The following is an 11,510-nucleotide window of genomic DNA, read 5'->3' as shown; positions in this document are numbered from 1 at the left end:
AAGTCCATAAACACGCTTTGGCGCATTAGTCAACCCGAATGGCATGACCACGAACTCATAGTGCCCATATCTTGTTCTGAAAGCGGTCTTAGGTATATCCTCGTTCTTAATTCTCAATGGTGATAACGACCTCAAATCGATCTTAGAGAAAACTCCGGCTCCGCTCAATTGATCGAACAAATCATCGATCCTTGGCAAAGGATAACGGTTCTTGATGGTCACATTGTTCAACTCACGGTAATCCACGCAAAGTCTCAAGCTTCCATCTTTCTTCTTGACAAACAACACTGGTGCTCCCCAAGGTGAAACACTAGGCCGTATGTAACCTTTCTCCGCTAGCTCATCCAATCGCTTCTTCAATTCCTCCATCTCTTTCGCCCCATACGGTAAGGTGGTTTAGAAATCGGCCCTTCTCCGGCTTCGATCAATGGAAAAGTCCACTTCTCTTTTCGGTGGTAATCCTGGAATGTCCTCCGGAAATACATTCTCGAACTCCCTCACCACTGGAATCTCAGACACCTTAGGGGTCTCCGACTCACTATCCCACATCTGGCACAGGATTAACTGATCCCCTTTCCTCAGACTCGACTTTAGGGTGTTAACAGATATGAATTTGACTCTTGGCTTGACCACATACCCCTTATAAGACACCCTAGTTCCCTTAGGTCCCCTCAAAGAGATTTTCTTCTGATAGCAGTCGATAAAAGCCTTGTACTTCCCTAACCAGTCCATCCCCAGAATCACCTCAAAACCCCCCAAGGGAAACTCTATAAGGTCACATTGAAACACAACATCTCCGATGTGGATTGGTACCCCAGTGTAGACTCTATCACAAGATACCGACTCCCCGAAGGTACCACTACCGAATCAACAATTCTATCATATGACTTAAGGTTTAAGACTCGGCATGTTCATGAGATATAAAGGAATGTGTAGCTCAGGAATCAAACAACAAAAAGGTGGGTTTAGAGTTAACAGGAAATGTACCAGTCACCACATGAGAGTCATTCTTAGTTGCCTCCTTGCCCATGGCGAAGAGCTTGCCACTGGACTTAGCCCCACTCTGACTTGAAGAAGTGCTCCATTGTTTGTTCCCTTCATTTCAGTCTTCGAAAGTTGGTGCTCCCACTCTGTTGGCTCATTGACACGGTTACGGTAGTTGTTGTAGCTTCCGTGGTAGCCGTTACTAGCTCCGGACCTCGCTCCTCCCCCATAGCCTTGAGACATAGGTGTGCGATAATCGCTATACCCCGACCCCACCGAACGAGAGCCACCGAACCCCGGACATAGGTGCCCTGTATCCACGGGCATCGATTCGCCCCGATGATCGGCATTCAAACCTCTTGTGTCTGTCTTTCCACAGCCAAAACAAGTAAGCCCTGTGAGAACTACCTCCCCCGCTGGTGCCCCGAAGCCGCCTCCACTCGAGCTCTCATACCCCCGGGGCACTGTTAGTGGAGTACCCACCATATCGCCCGAACTCGCTTCTTTGCCCCAGATATCGCTTGTGGTCTCCAGCTTCCTTTTCTCGGCCTTGCCTTTCTTATCGGCCTTGATGTTCCGAGAGTCTTTCAGAAGACACCACCCTCAAGTAAATGTCCTGAATGTAGTGGGTGGAGCCGCTGTGAGCCTCTTCTTGATGTCCATAGTGAGCCCCCGCTCAAACCTCATAGCCAACATAGCTTCATTTCGCCCAAAGTCATCGGTGTATGAGGATAATCGTCGAAATTTCCGATGATAAGTCTCCCTTTGTCATATCTTTGTCATCTTGAAGGTGTCAAACTCCTCCCGTAGTTTGGCTTTTTGGAACTCGGGCATAAACTCATTCTTCAAAAGCTCTTGAAATTCCAACCAAGATACATGTCCCGTCTCAAGATCCCTAGCAACCTCTCGTATCTCCACCTTGTTCTGGTCCACTACCACCATTTGTGGCCCTAAGATAGTGGGCAGCTTGATCCACCTGCACTCTTAGGACATGCTAACAGTTCAAACAAATTGGTGAATTCCCTACACCATTCCCCCAGCAACTGTGGTTCCCCCTCTCCAGTGAATATTGTGGGGTTATGCCTTGCCACAATGGTACTCATCTTTCCCGGATCTAATCGTTTGGCCTTTAGGGCCTCATTCTCAGCTCGGAGCCTATCCAACTCCGCTTGGATGTCATTAGCAGCGGTATCCCTTCTCGGAGGCATGTCTAAAAAAAATTAAGAGAGTTAGTGATGTTCCCTGCAACACTAGAATTACTTAGTCAGTCCTACCCTACATATTTAGCTAACATGGTTCAGGGATCACATAACCGCATATCACTAGACATAACATCCATCTTAAAATCTTAAGCATCATATATATATAAATATCTCACTTCATTATTATGCCAATTCTTGCCTCCGAATCATAATTAAACACATGTATACTTATACTAACAGTATATCACTTGCCTAATTCTCACATCATGTTCAATATCACACAACTTTCCTACTCTACCCTTTTCTCTCGTATGATCTCAAGGTACCCGGGTCAAACAGAGAGGGCCAATGGTTCAGTGTGAGGGGGCCCCTTACTCATCCCTTACCTTTAGTGTGCTCCTAACAGTTCTATCCCGGGGTTCATTTTATTTGACTCTTCCTAAATTCATTGGATTCATTGGTTTAGGCCTGAGGATCGTTCGCTCTGATACCACTTTGTAACACCCCCATTTATTTAAGGGCCTGAACTAGGACTCCTCAGATAAATGATGGTGTTACCATCTCGGAAACCCGAGGCAGTAGATAATAAAGGAAAGAAACACAGTACTTTATTATAATGTTTATAGTGACATTACAACGGAAATTAAAACAAAGTCTCCAAATACGACCAAAAGATAAGTCTGATAAAACTACTAAAAGACTAAGGTGGGCTAGGCACTAAGTCAGTCATCCAAGCTCTCTTCCCGGCCAGCTCCCATCAGTCTCTGAATACCTGTCAATCTGCTCCCCAATAATTGGATCATCACAGGCGTACACGAATACACGGGGTCAGCCACGAAGCTGAGTAGGTAATACAATTAACAGTAACATAAAACACATACTCCTCCATCATCAACACCGCCATCACAACTCACAACCCGGACAACCCAGCCATACCGATCCCCGGTAGACTATAAATATCGACCGTAGCCGATCGCCGGCATTTCCTTGTTGAGGACACCAGGGCAAGTCCTGCAGAACCCGCCTGGGCCTTATCACAATGTCATCATCACCACCTCCACCAACTCCAATGTAATAATATAATAAAACAGTTCAACAATAGTACTTAGCTTAACGAAATGAAATCAGGCAATCATATTATAACATGTAAATCACCGATTTAGTCAATCCAGTCACATAGTGTTATATCAAGTCCAGTGTATTTCCCTACCTCAAATAGCGGTGATAAGCTAAGCTGCAGATCGAAGTACTCCACCGAAACTCGCCACCTAAACATATATATATAACATAATTAATTCTCTTACTAATCCCGCTCCCATAATCAACAGTTACTATAAATAGAAACTTCCCCAATTTAGAAATTACTAAAAATATAAGTTACCCAAAATAGAAAGTTTCCTAAAATAGCAGGTTACTAAAAATAGTAACCTTCCCGAAATAGAATCCCGACTCAAAACTTAAATACATTGTTCCGTCACCGCAACTTAATATCAAAAGTAATAATGTAAATAATAGAGTATACATATTTCCGACTTATCAAAATAAAAACCCGTAACAAAATAACCCGAAAACAATACACAACCCGACACACGCACACCCCCCCTTTTAACCCGTCACAACTCGCCCCTCAACCACCAATCCTCACCGCCGACCACCAGCCCCGACACTGTGTCCGGCCTGGTCACCTCCCACCACCACCAATGTGGTCGACCCCGTCGGTGGTCGAACCACCACCACCAACACCCCCTCGTTCACACACCGCCACCAAAACGCCATGAATGCCCCTTTTTTAACCCGACAAACGACCACCACGACACAACCCCTTCTCGCTACCAACCACCACCCCGACACCACCGTAGAAAGGTGACCCAGACACACGTGGCACCACCGATTCGACCTCCCCGAGTCCACGGTGGTGCCACCCCTTTACCCTATGTCTAAAACGCAATCAAAAACCCCCCAACCAACCCCGACACCTAAACACCACCACTGCAACCACCATCAGCAACGACCACCACTCTAACCACCACCACCCGACTCGACTCCACACCAACAATACATCCCTCAACCCCACGACCATCACAACAGTCCATAAAAGACGCATAACTCAATACAAAACAGTGTGACAGAAATGAAAACAGGGAACCTTACCTGTGACGGCCGTCGACCTGAGCTTTTCCGACCAGCACAACCACCCTCGACCCCTAGCAACGACTCCCCTGGACTCACGGCAGACCCTACTCCCTCCACACTCACCGGCGCTCTCTCTTTGGCCGTGTAGAAGGCTTGATCGTGAAAGGAAAAGGGGTTGATGTTGGTAGCTTCTAAAATGACGGTAGGGAGGGGAGTAGGGTTTTAAAGATGTATTAGGGTTTGATTTTAGGGTTTTGTGAGGTAAAATGGTAAATGGGTAAATGGGTAATGAGTGGGTAAATGGGCTATGACACCTCGACCCAAAATGTCACTCAACTATAAACCCGACTCATCTCGCGATATGAATTAAACAATTATTTTTACGCTTTTACCATTACCTTTACGCTACCATTAAATAATAAAACTCGCCCAAACGATAATAAAATACGGGGTATTACAATCACCATCTATTATCAAAATACTCCCAAAACCCTCAAATTGCCCAATTAGTGTCTCAACCAAAATCAATGAAACAATACAAAAACTATACTAGGATCTTACCCACAACGCGACTGTCTCAACGGCGTAAAGAACTCTGCGATCCGACCACTCTAGCCCTTAGGATTTAATAGCAATGCGAAAGAGAGAAGTAACGTAACTTTGTTTTATCTTTGTGAAGTTTATAAAAAAGGTAAAAGTGAAAAGAAACTGACGAAAGGTGTTTTTATATCCTTCTCGTGTTGCTATCAAAACTCGGCAAATAACCCATAAAAACCCACTTACTCGATCGAGTAAGTGACTTACTCGATTTACTCGATCGAGTGGTCCCTACTCGATCGAGTACCCATCAGACAGAACACTGTTTCGTAGGCCAAACTGACTTACTCGACAGAGTAAGCCTTACTTGATAGAGTACCCAACAGTACATAAAACCACAGCTTCATTAAGCTAGTTGCTTGAATTTGTTTAAATGGACTTACCACAAGGAATCAACCAATAAAAAGTTAGTATTTTAAAATGTGGGTCCAATCTGGCTAGTGAAAAATTAAGGCAAACCATTGAAATGCATCTATCTATAAAATATTATTAAAAGGCTAGCCTAAAAATGCCACGTAGACAATGCCACATGGGATGAAAAAAAAAGTCACGTACGCAATAACAATGTGACATGGCAAACTAATATGATATGGATTATCAATTTATTATTATATTGCATTAATTTAATTCACTTATTTCTTTTAAAAATCCATCCATATTCCATTAGCTTTAACTTAATTAACTCAAAAAAAAAACTAAAATAAAAAAATACGCAATAACTATAAGTTAATAATTTCAAGATATTTCATATGGAGTGGTATTATATGTATTCGAAATAAAAAAAAACTAAATACATAAGAAATTAAGAACGAAGAAGAATAAATGAAGTTGAAAAAAAAAATTTTGTATCTGTACAATATAGTTAAAAGACTAATTAAAACATTTAATTTTAATCCACATGTCGATTTTTTATTGATAAATACTAATTCATCTATATTGATTACTTGATTATTTATTTATACAATATTATAAAAGTCTAGACTATGTATTAAAAAGTTATCTTTAAAACTGTCACATGCTTATAACTTATAAGTACAAAAAAAATTTAAAAATATTAATTACAAACACAAAAAATAAATTAATACAAACTCTTTATTTTCCTCTCATAAATTTGGTTATTAATCTACTTATTTATTTAGCCTTTAATTTCTTTTATTTAATAGGATGATTTTTTGGTTTTCTCTCACCATCATTATAATTTGTAGTTATCATATTTTTTTTATCTCCCTTTTAATTTACAAAATCGTTCCTCTTCCCTCGAATAAATTGTTGAAATTAATCAATAATTAATAACAAAAAGTTTCCTATATAACTATTATAACAATCCTAATTTTCATTTTTATTCAAAAAGTTGGTAGGTAAAGTATACATACATAGATAATTAAATAAATTCTTTCGCTTTTTATCCTTATTATGTTTTAAATTTATTAATAGTAAGAATATTATTTAGTTATTGTTTATGTGTTTGTATTGAAATTGCAGGAAGATGACATACTCAATTATCAATAACATTGCATGAAATCTACATTATCTAATTAAAAGGGTAGCTTAGAACATTCAATTTCATTTCACATGATATTTTCACACCCCGTTAATTCTTATTCATTTTTATTGATTATTTAATTATATTGACAATATGACATGCATGGAATAATAATTGAATTTATAAAACTATAATCTATAATTAAAAAGTAAGCCAAACTATTTACCATTATCTGAACATCATATCTATAAATATTATTAAAAGGCTAGACATTAAACGCCACGTGGACAAATGTGACATGACAACAATTAATTGTGACATGGCAAAATATAGTCCACGTAGAATTACTAGCATAGTAGTACACATGAAAAAAATTATCAATTCCACATTTAAAAATTACTCTCATAATTAATGGTAAAAAACTAAATTTAGATAATTTTAATTTCATGGGATAATTTTTAAATCACTCTCATGCAAAGTGGATTTAATAATAATAATAATAATAATAATAATAATCTATAAATATAATTAAAAAGTAAGTCAAACTATCAACCATCAACTATATGTTTTATTTTAATTTCATAAGATAATTTATAAACCACTCTCATGCACCTTTTACATTACATTTCTCGCTCCATATTTATATATGTAAAATCAATAACTCTATAATCTAAATACAAAATCTATATATCTAACTTAAAAGCATGCTAAATTACCTATCATAATCTACATGTCATATCTATACAATAATATAAAAAGGCTACCTTGAGCATATATATAAGACATGTGACAGCGTAAAATCACTAAGAAACTTTCATTTGATAGTATGTGACTAATTAATAATATTCATTCATAGAATTAAGATAGAATACTTATTATCACGTTTATAACTCCTTATTCATCTCTAACTCTTCCTTTTCCTTTTTGATGATTTCTTTCTCCCCCTAAAATTTAACTCCTTATTTGATGCTAAGTTAATATAAGTAAAGTCTTTAAAATAAGCACTTTTATTTTTTACCCTCTTTTTCTAACCTTTTGGCATATTCATATGTTATTGAAACTTTCCATTGCATATAATTTTTATTAGTCATTTGCATTTGTGAAAAAAATAAAGTTATATCATACATAAAGATTTGTGTTTTATTTGGTATTGTTTAAATAACTTTTATGGATGTCAATTTGTATTTCTCACCTTGATTGATTTTTGCAGATGAAATGGTACAATTTTCTTATTATTGCAAAGTTGGATTGTGCAGTTAATTACGTTATACATAAGGTATGTTCTACGAGTTTTGTTTGTGTAATTTATATAAGCTTATTGTAAAATGCACAGTTTTGTTGTAATTTATCCACTAATATCGCTTCGTGGTAGATTTATTTTATACTATCTTTATGTAAACCCTCTTACAAGATTAATTGAATTATCATTAAATGTATGTTTGTTTCTTATTTTATTTTTGTAGGTGATGCTTCCTTTGTCTTCTCATAATATTAACATAGTGTGTTAAAAAAAAACTACATGGGAATGTGTAGGCAACAAAAGGATTTAGTTGAACAAAAACTTGATATCCGTCCTTGAACCATGTTCTAATGTTATTAAAACTTATTTGGTACGTAATTGTCTCACTTGATATAAAAACAAAATATTTTTAATTTTTAATTCGAATTTAGAGGATCTTAGTAAATTATTATTTTTATAACTCTGTTTTTGTAAAAAAAAAAAAAATACAATATAGTTAAAAGGCTACTTAAAACATCTAATTTAATTCACATGTCGTTTTTATATTGGTTAATATTAAGGCTATATCAGACTTATTTATTAAAATTCTTCATAAGATTTACTAATATTTTTTTGATGGAAATCATAATACCGATCATGATTTAAATTATAAAAATTAATTAACAATTTACTCTCATCATTTAAATCGTACAATTTGTCCATCTAACTCTTCATTAACCATAGAGATAGTAGTTAAAAGGTCTTATATGTAGTAAATAAAAAGTCTAATAATTTGGATTATAAAGCTACTAATAATATTTTTTAGTGGAAACCATAAGATCATGTACTAAATTACAAAAATAAATTAAGAATTTACTCTCATTATTTAAAATTTAAATCGTAAAATTTATCCATATAATTCCTCATTAGTAATAAAGATAGTAGCTAAAAGATCTTATATGTGGTAAATGAAAAATCCAATAACTTGGATTATAAAGCTTCACAACTTCTCATATTGTTACTTCTGATTTATTTCAAAACCATCTTAAATATTGTAATTAGCACACTTGCGAAAAAGTGAAAAATAAGGTGTATATGTGCATGTGATTCAAACGTTCATAGTCTTCTTTAAAAGTACTCCATATTTCTATCTTTTAAGATTTTAAAATTTTAAACGTTTAATAAGTTATATAGTTAGTTTTGTAATTAAGATGATGCTTATTTAATTTTAATTTTAATTTTAATTTTAACTATCTCAATTTGGAGATTATTGATTGTGAGGAGACTATTAAAAAGTGGAGATTACATGTTTGGATCTAAATGTGAAAAACGAAAACATATTTTTTACTCTTTTAGTTGGCTTACAAAGCATCACCATTCATCATCGGCGAGATTCTCTATTTTACATGTATATTTTTGATAAAAAGTATAGATTTTGAGGAAAAGTTAAATTAATAGTATCTATTTAACTTTCTTAAAAAAAACCTATCAGATATGTAACCGCGATCTTGGAGTGCTTTGTTTATCGACCTAACGACGCAGCCGTTTTTAGCTTAATTATTTATGACATACATCATAAATACATAAAAATAACAAATTTGTAAAAAATTTAAACAAACATTTATAGTTATAAAATTAGCTACATTAAATTGTTGACTACAAAATATTCATGAATAATATTAACATGTATTAAAATATATGGAAATAAAATTCAAATTAAAACTTCTATCTATATTACTATGATCATGAAAAATAATGTAAAAAAAAAGTAAATATTTACAAATGATTGGTTTATAGCTTATTCGCGATAAAAAATATATTTTATATTTTAGTTAAAGATGGACGTCAACAAAAGCAAATAAATGGGAAATAGAACAAGTCCGCGATTTTCGCGGGTACAAAACTAGTTTAAAATTTCATAAGATAATTTCTAAACCGCTCTCATGCAAAGTGGATTTTGTTAAAAAAAAAAGAATAATAATAAAGCAAACTTTTTACATTCCATTTCTCCTTTGCTCCATATTTATGTCTATATTAATTTTCATAATAATGAGAAAAATCTATAACTCAATAATCTAAATATAAAATATATAAATCTAATTAAAAGGCAAGCAAAACTAACTATCATCATTTACATGTCATATTTTTTTAAAAGAAAAAAAAAGACAACATCTTAAATCAATCTCCTGTAAAGTGGATCTTGTAAAAAAAGAAATTATAATAATAATAATCAAGCAAAACTTATACATTCCATTTCTCTTTATTCCTTATTAATGTTTATATTAAATTTCATAATAATGAAAAATGATGCCCAAAAGTCATGTACCTTGATTCATATTTATACCTATATTAATTTTGATAATAATTAAAAAAGGATGCTCAAAAGTCATAAAACGCATCCTCAATTCTTTATATATTTTTTATGGAAGCTAAAATTTATAAGATACAATTTGTCTTATCTCTATCATCAGTAGAATTAAATATATCACTAAACTTTTCTATCATTCTATTAACATCAAGCTAAGTGTATAAGGTTTTAAAATTATTATCTAATTTATTTACATTTTATGTAAGTTCCATTGGGTTAAGAAATGTTCATTACATTTTCAATTTCATCGTTTGTGTTTGTTTTGTTCTCATTTAGGGGCTATCAAGATTTGTGGTGTTGAACTATTCAAAGGTTAATATACTTACATCTCTACGACTTCATTCTCATTCCCTTTTTCTTTCACTATTTACGAGGAAACTTAAGTTAATAACGATAATATTACGTAAAACAAATTTCACTATTTTGTTGGTTAATTCAGACTAATTACTGAGTTTTTTTTATTATTATATGGTCGATTCGTTGGAAAAAGAAGACTATATAGAGAAGTAAAATACTAGGATTGCTTAAATAACTATATATTGGAGACTAACTACAAGATTGACGACATCAACGTGAATGACTAGAAGTTTTTTTTTTCTTTTTTTTTCCAAATGTATATTTTATTTTGGTATTTGTTTATTTTTTTTCATCATTTTACCTTCGAAAAAATAGCAATATTCACCAACTTTGGCTTATTTAAATTATCGACTTTGATATTTATGTTAACATGTAAATGCCCGTAATTTTAGTACGCAATCAATGATGACTTATTCATAAGGTGAGCTTACTATATGTTTTGATATTTTATAAAATTTCAATTACTAAAAACACTAGAAACAACACATTCAAAACAAAACATCCCGTGAATTTCACGGGTCATAAAAGTAGTTGTTAGTTGAAAAATTTTATAGCTTAAACTTACTCTAAAAATCCCGTTATTTTTAGAGTAATTTGTGTTTTACCACCTATTAAGTTACATTTTTTACAATTTACCACCTATTTAGTTCAATTTTACAAATAACCACCTAACTTTCTTGTTTTTACCCACCACTTTTACCTATTTTAGGTCGTAATCACGATTTTGCGTTATTTCCGACTCAATTTCATTTTAATGACTTTCAAACATCATCAATGACCAAACTACCCTTATTTATTTCACATTCATCTCCCAACATATTTAAACATAACACCCAAACCCAAATCAAACGTCTTCATCAATTTCTGGGCAACTCCAAGGTTTGATTCCTTTTTTTTTTTTCGAATTAGTTGTTCAATTAGGGGTTTGTAGTCCTCATGTATGTTGTTCATTGTTTTCAATTTGTACACAAGTAAACGAGCAGTGACGAAAGCCCTCACGGATTCATCTTCGTACGGGAAACGCAGCTCAAAACCATACTTCTGTGTACAGCAGCACTACCCCCCATAAACTATCATCACTAAGCTCATAGATGGGTAAGACAGTCAACAACACTGACTCAGCGCGTCTTGGACCGAGTCAAACCCAAATTCAGTTGCTTAAGTATC

This window comes from Silene latifolia, chromosome 8, assembly GCF_048544455.1.
Source record: "Silene latifolia isolate original U9 population chromosome 8, ASM4854445v1, whole genome shotgun sequence".
Lineage (NCBI taxonomy): Eukaryota > Viridiplantae > Streptophyta > Magnoliopsida > Caryophyllales > Caryophyllaceae > Silene > Silene latifolia.
The sequence above is the reverse complement of the archived record's forward strand: the minus strand, read 5'-3'. Positions refer to the sequence as shown.